A 7,480-nucleotide genomic window follows, 5' to 3' on the forward strand; every position below is an offset into this window, starting at 1 on the left:
TTACTCAGTATTATCTTATTAAAAAAAGATGTTCCCTTAGATTAATGGGCTGGGAATGTTATCCTCCACCCAGGCTTCGGAGATCACGTCTCCTCCGGTCTCCGTAGGCCAAGCTGAGCCTGTTCCCTGCCCTGCAGAGCTGGTTTCTCTCTCCATATAGCCCAGGAGCAGGGTTTCGTGGCCACGTTTCTCTTAGGAAGGAGCCTGCCTTGCTCATTTTTATTTTTTTTTTCCTTAATTACCCTCCTTAAAGCACTGCACAGATTCACCATCGGAAGAGGGAAACCCATCAGCCCTGAAGCTTGGATGTTTTACCTGAGGTTTCACAAGGGCGTGAGCTATGGAAAACCAGAAGCCCTGGGATTGCTTTTGTTCCCTCGGTCTGATGAATTCCTTATCGCCTTGCCGTGCCTGATAAGCTTGTGTATATAAGAAAGGAGGTAATTATTCCTCGGGGTATTTGCTCAACACCGGGTGCTCTTTGCAGCGGGTGCACCCCCAGCACCTCCTGGCTGCTGATTTTGCTGGCTGGGTTTCCCTTGGCCACTCCCAAACCTGGACAGAGTTACCAGAGGAAGGTTTTTGTCAGGGCGAGGGGCTGCCAGCCAGAGGGGCCTAAAGTGCATGTTAGTCCCCTCTGGCAGCCCCTCACCCTGACGAACACCTTTCGGATGGAAAGGATGTGCTGGAGCATCCCATCCCCAAGTGCAAGGCACACTTGTGGAGTGGTATAGAGTGGCTGTAGGGGCAGCATGGAGAGCAAGAGGGATCCTTGGCCACTTAACCCCGAGCTGGGAAGTCTCTCAGCCTCCCTGAAGTGCTGGGGAGCAGCATCCCCATCCTGCTCACTGGGAGGTGGTTGTTGAGCCCGTTTATTAACGCCTGAGAACCAAGGTGCGTTAAAAGCAGCGAGTGGCAGCTGAGGGATGGCACCTTACCCAGCAGGGTCTTTGATGGAGCTGAAATCACCCTCGTTTTAAACCCCCAAAGGTGGGTTAGACCAGCTGAGGTTTGGGTGACTGCGGGAGGAGCTCCTGGCAAAGGTAAGAGCAGTGCCGGAGGAGGAAGCTGTTGTACATCCCGGGCACAGCCTGGCTCCCCATCCCTCCCTCCCCGCGGGGTATTAATTACACCCTCCACGCAACAGCTTTAGAAAAGCTGATACACTTGTGGGGTGATGCTACCCACCCATTAAACCCAGGGGTTAGCGGTGGCTTGGTGGCTACTCCAGCTTCTGATCCTTCCAGCCTGAGCACAGCAAGCAGCTCTCAGCCCCCTCTCCCTCCCTCGAGGGATAAAAAGGGCGTTTGCTTGCTGGGCTCTGGGGGTTTTATTGCGTCTCTATTAAAGCTGTTAAAAATCCTTCCACTGTAGTAGTGTCTGGGAGTGATAAGTATTCATAACAGAGGGGATTCAAGATGGGCTTGGTTGTAAAAACACCTCTAAGCTGGCTGGATTTATGGCTGTTAAATCATCCCTTTTCTCATCTGCCACAGCCTTTTCAGATGTTCATCACTGAACAACAGCGAAGTTGGGGCCATAATTCGTGCCGCAGTGTGCGGAGCAAGAGGGAGGGGAGTCCTCTCCATCAGTAACTAGCTCGTGATTTATGGAGACCGTCTCTTATTCTTTTTTTTTTTTTTTTTTCCCTCAAGCAGGAGAGGCTTTTTGACTCTCGCTCTCTGCTGCCAGCTTGCTTGGCCAGCTGGAGCCAGGCGAGGGCTGGGGGATTTAGATCCCCGCTGGAAAGTTTGACAGCAGCGTTTGGGGAATGCGGGGCTGGCCTTTGCCCGCAGCGGGCTCCGCAATGCGGGACTGTGCCTCGGGCTCTGCTTTGGGACTGCATCTCCCCATCCTCCCTTCACTTTAGGGCTGAAACATGGAAAAAATCCCACCGATGCCCACCGCGGCAGCCTGCAAAGAGCCCAGGTTGGGCAGTGGTGAGGCAGGAGGCAGCAAGGTCACCTCATCTTGCAACAGAAATATAAAACTTGATAAACAGCAATATAAATCTTTTAAGCTGCTGGGGATGCCTGATGCTTCGCTGCCGGAGCTGCCCGCTCTGTTTCCATTGTTTCTCCAAAAAGATGACAGAAAATCTTTTTGGGGTAAATCCTCCAGCTTTGTCCAGGTTTCTGGCAACCCTCACTCAGCCGCGGAGTGTCCAGGATGCGACCAAAGGCTGACGTGAAGCTGCCGGGTGCCACCGCGCCGGTGCCAGCATCCCTCATGGGTTCTGGTAGCTATGGCAACGCCAGGCCGGTACCCGCAAATCGGGACCCCAAAACTTCTGGTGGAGGCTGTTTTGCCCCCCTCCTTTCTGCCAGGTGCGCCTGTAATCGGTTTCGTAGCCCCATCAAGTGTCTGCCAAGTGAACTGCATTGCTGGCTCCCAGCTTTCTGGCCCCTGGGTCAGGCAGCGCTTGGCCCCGTATCGCACCCGGGGCCTTTAAGCAAAATATGTGGCTGGTGGTGCCTTCACAGCCAGGGTGTGCCCAGGAAAAAATCCCAGCAGATGTGGCCCCATCTGCTCTCCCGTTGGGAAAACCACCGGCGTGGAGGGGGGGTTCTGTGCAGTGCAGAGCCGTTCGTCTCCTGGGTACCCCGACCTGTCACCGTGGGGGCAGCAGCTGGTAAATACTGAAGGTGAGTGTGAAAAAGGCTGCTAGGGGGGTTATTGGGGGACACACGCACTGCTCGAGGTGAGGGGGCTGAGGTGGGGGTCTGGGTTTTGCAGGAGACCCACAGAGGTAATGTGGGCTGCAGCATTCCCCTCTTTAGATTCTCTGATGTCTAACACGGGGTGGCTCAGCCTTATCTCAGCGTTTTGGGGTTTCCTCCACTAAATGCTGCTGAATTTCCTATGGGTTGTAGGAAGGAGACCTGTTGAAATCCTCTTGTTCCTCCCTCCAGACATGGAGCATCTCCAGGAGGTGTTCCCTCTTGCCCTATGCCTAAGAAAATGCAGGGGACTCATCAGTGTCCTTCCACTGGGATGAGGGGGATGTTGAGCTTTTAAGTCTCTAAACTTAGAGAGTCGGATCTCACCACTAAAGCATTTGATTTTATCCTTCTCTGAATGATTTATAGTTGAAATTGGAAGATTCCCATGGAGAAACATGACTTTGTGTTGGTTTGGTTTGGTTTTTTTTTCCCTTGCAGGAGCCTGAACTTCCCCAATCTGTTTTACAGCAGCACAGGGGATGCTGGTGGGATGAGATGCTCTGCGGCTCCTCGCAGAGGAAGGGCTCGGAGGCAAGGCTGAGTCACTGCGTGCGCAGGCAGAGCTGCAGAGAGAGCCCCGGACACTAACGAAACACATCTGTCCTTTGCGGCCACATCCCAGATGTGACTCACATCCTCTCGCTCTGCACTTTCAACCCGAGATGCTGCGTTCGAGCAAGGTCACTGCAGCTCCTTGGCTGGCCGGGGAGGTGCGTAGCGGTGTCTCGGCTGAATTATTTTCACCAGGATTTCCCCCAAGCACCGATTTTTTTCACTGCTGCTTTCCCCAAAGGGCACTGAGCTCAGCTGTAAGCAGCCTTTGCCATAGGCTCAGCCTAACTCGCCCCTCTGTGAGCAAAGCGGGACGCGCAGCTCTGTGAAGGCTGGATAAACTGAAAAATCCCAGTCCTTTCCTGCCAGCATGCTTCCTCCCAGCAGATCCCTCTGGAGCTGGTTGAGTATGAAGCTCGAGGATGCTTCCTTGGTGGAGGGGACGCAGTGCTAACGGGGGCTGAGCCCACCAGGCCGTTCCCCCCCTCTCCCTCTGCCACAGCACGGCTGGTGCAGCAAATCTCTGCGCCACGCACTGGAGGATTTGCCGAGCCAAGCGTCAGCCCAGCGGGTGTGGGTCCTGCTGGGGCTGGTTTGTGGGTCCACGGGAGCCACCAAGCATCAGGACGGCAATCGGGTGCCTGCCGGGCACGTCCTCTGGGGCAAAGCAGAGCATCAGCTTCCACATCGCTGCTCCTGGTGCTACTTCTGACAGCGCTGGGAAAGCTGTTTGCGGGTTTATTCCAGCCCTGGGGCTTTTCCATGCGTTGTGGCTTCCCGCAAGCCCCAGGGAGGAGGATGTATGCAGAGCCTGGCTCGGGGAGGGGAGCGGGCTCTGGAGACCCCGCCAGCCAGAAATCCCAGCCCTGATCCTGGGAAGTTCTTGCAAAGGCTTAAAGCCTCGCATGACTCCTAGCTGGGAATGCAAGCAGAGATCGAAGAGTGATTTTTCTCTTATAAATAGGGTGGAGGCATGTCTTTTTGCCTGCAGCACGCTGTGTTCATCCTGCAGCGCACCGCGCGGGTGGCTGATCTGCTCAGCTTCATCCTCAACCTTGTGATTTATGAGCCGTTTCTGCAGTTCCCTGATGAAACAGGACATTTTTGGCTGCAACCACGGGACAGAAACCCTGAGGAGGTGCCAGGTGGGACGCAGGGCCTCCTGTGTCACCTCTGTGCAAGGTCACCTTCTCCAGCCTTTAGCTGTTAATCAGAGAGAAACACCTCCTCCTCCTCCTCTTCCTCCCTGGGGACCAGGTATTCAGGGGGTTAGAAGCCCTACAAAATAAGAAATCCAGGGATGTGGCACAAAAAAGATTGAGGTCCCTATGGGATTCTGTGGGGCTGGCAGCCAGCAAAGCCACTTCCTTGCGGCAGGGGGGCAAAATTGAGCAGTTTTCCTTGGCTGGCCTCTCCTGCTGCTGCGTGTGCCGCTTGCAGACGGGATGCTTTGGCAAGGCAGGGGACATGCAGGGCCACCACTCGCTGCTCACAGGCTCCCGTCTTTTCTCTCACTCAGGCATTGCTGGAAGTGGGTCTGAAATTCCCCATTGCAGCCCTCTGGGGTGGTTGCTTCAGCCCGTGGGTTCTGGCATCCAGCCCTCTCCGCAGGGGCTCGCTGGTCCCCGCAGAGGGGATGCGTGGAGAGGAGCTGGTCCCCAAAGCAGGTGAGGAAAAGGATGCTTGAGCATGTTTAGCTGGGAGGCCAAGTTTCCCAAGATGGCACTGTGGTGTTTTTTTTTATAAGCTGTCAACGACAGCAGGAGGGGGAAAAAAAAAATCAACAAAACAACCAACAAAAAACCCAACCTCCTGAATAACGTGCGTCTGGTGCAACTGCGCAGGGCAAATATTTGACGTGCTGAATAAATGAGCAGGAGGGAGACGTCAGGCTCTTGCACCAGGGAGCTCTGACTCATGTCCCCACAGCAAGCAGTACTTCAGACACCTTCCCTGCAGGCAGCTGCCAAATGTCCCTGTCCCCAGAGTGCCACACGCAGAGGCGAGTGTGCCCCCACCTCTGCTGGCAGCCGGGGCTCCTCGCAGGGCTTCGGGGGAGCAATTAAATACCCCAGGGTGGGCTGGGGCAGCCTCATGGTTTGGCCCTCACCTCCCCCCTGGGATGCTGAGTTCTGACCCAGTTGCCTCGCAGCCTTATTCACACTTCGGATGCTCTTCTTGAACAAACAGCCCCGAGATGCCGCAGCCTCCTCGCTGCATGGTGGACTTCCCCTCCCGGCTCTGACTCAGGTTTTGGGGGGAAAATACGGGGCGATTCCCTCCCTCCCGATATACATTTTAATCTTGTGCTAAAGCAGCAGCGTTTTTCTGGCCCGTTACTTGCAGTCGCTCGGGTGGAAAGCTCGTTCGTGCAGCAAGAGCGAGCGTTTAAGCCGAGCGCTGTGGTTTTTGTGCCCGTCCGATTGCAGCTGCAGGGGAAAATTGGAAGATCTCAACCGGGCTCTTGCTTCCCATCAGGGCAGCGTCTGTGCACGGCGGTGGGGGGGGTGTGGGTGGACAACCTGCAATTCAATATCCAGCACGAAACCCTCCTCTTCAGGTACAATAGTGCCTGTGTCCTGCTGCAGACGAGCCATCCCGGCCGGCTGTGACAGGGACAGGCTGTCCCAGCCTTGTGCTCACGCTGGTGGCACTGCCTGCCTGAAGGGACAGCTTGTGCCTCTGAGGACAGAAAGTATTTTGCGATGTGCTTTGGTTTTGCAGCGTGCGTGTGACTGTGAAATGTTCTCCCCCGCCGACCGCATCCTGAGGTTTGTGGATATGAAAGTCCACATGTCTCTTTCTTCTTTTTAATTGCTATAATTTGTCCGGCTCTTATCCATGGTAAGGCTTGGCTTTGAGCTCCCTCGGTGGATTTATTTTGGTTTCAATGTTGTGAAAAAAAAACCAAACCCAAAAAAACAAAAAACAACCCCAACCAAACCCCTTGTGTTGTGCCCCGTACGTGCATCCTGCGCACGGGTAATTTTGCTTGCTGGAGTAATTTCCTTGCCCCCAGTGGGACTTCTCTTGTGAATAAAGCTATGTGGGATCAGAGTCTAAAAACCACAGCCTGGGAAATTTATGCAGAGGAGGGAAGGAGGGAGATTGTTCCTAGCAGGCGAGCAGCGGGGCTGATTGCTGTTCTCATTGCAGGCGGAGGGCTGGGCTGGTGCTCATTAGCAGGCGGCTGGATGGAGGGCAGAGTGCGATAGCTCACAAATTGCCTCCGACCAGAGGTTGGTGCCTCCTGCCCCAGACACCGGGGTGGTGGATGTCTGGAGGGGGCTGGCAGCTCTTCCCTGCGCCCGTGCCAGGCGGGGGGTGCTCCGTTGGGGATCGTGCTTGGCTCCTGCTATGGTCATCCAGCATCCTGGAGCCTGTGATGCTTTTTCCTCTCTTGGATAGGAAGGGGAGCCCGGCTGTGCTGATGTTATCGCTCTCACTGGCAGCAAGTTGGGGCCTCTCTGTTTGCATCGTGTCTGGGATGGAGGAAGAGGGTGAAGACAAGGTTGAGCAAAAGCTGAAGGATCAGAAAAGGGACTAGTTGAGGAAAACTCTTTTCTCTGCTTGGAAGAGTCTGAAATCTGAAGTATCTAGGGCAGGAAAAAGTAAAGTCTGATGGTTTTGCCTGGGTTATTGGGAGAGCACCAGGCACAGCCTGGGCTGAGCACAAAGCAGCACGGACCAGGGGAAGGGACTGGGCTGCGGTGGGACATGTCCCCTGGTCCCGCTCCAGCAGCCACAAGTGATGCCCCCCCACCCCCAGGAGGTGTCCCGGGGGCTTCTCCCACAGCCGGGCTCATCCTGCACCCTCGGTGACAACACCCATCCCTGGGGAGCGGGGACCCCGCACCCCCCAGCACAGGGGAGCAGCGTGGTGCCCCTCCAGAGCCCGCTGGCTCTCGCGGCCCCCGAGCCCTGGCAGCAGCCCGGGGGGGCCGCCCTGCCAGCATCACCACCCCAGGTGGCCTTGTTTTGCTCAGCAAAGGCGGATGGGAGCCACCATCTTCCGAGCGAAGAGCATTTTTAATCTCCTGCTCCCGCTCCGTGCAATTAACTTGATTCCCTCCCCTCATTTCCTGCAGAGGTTTAATTAAAATGCATTGTTCGCCTCGCCAATTATTTGCTCTGTCCCCCGGATAACCTCTGTGCAGCGACTGGGTTGTTGTGGCTTTTTTTTTTTTTTTTTATTTTTTTTTTTC

Source organism: Athene cunicularia, assembly GCF_003259725.1.
Source record: "Athene cunicularia isolate RWA chromosome 11 unlocalized genomic scaffold, athCun1 chr11_part1, whole genome shotgun sequence".
Classification (NCBI taxonomy): Eukaryota; Metazoa; Chordata; class Aves; order Strigiformes; family Strigidae; genus Athene; species Athene cunicularia.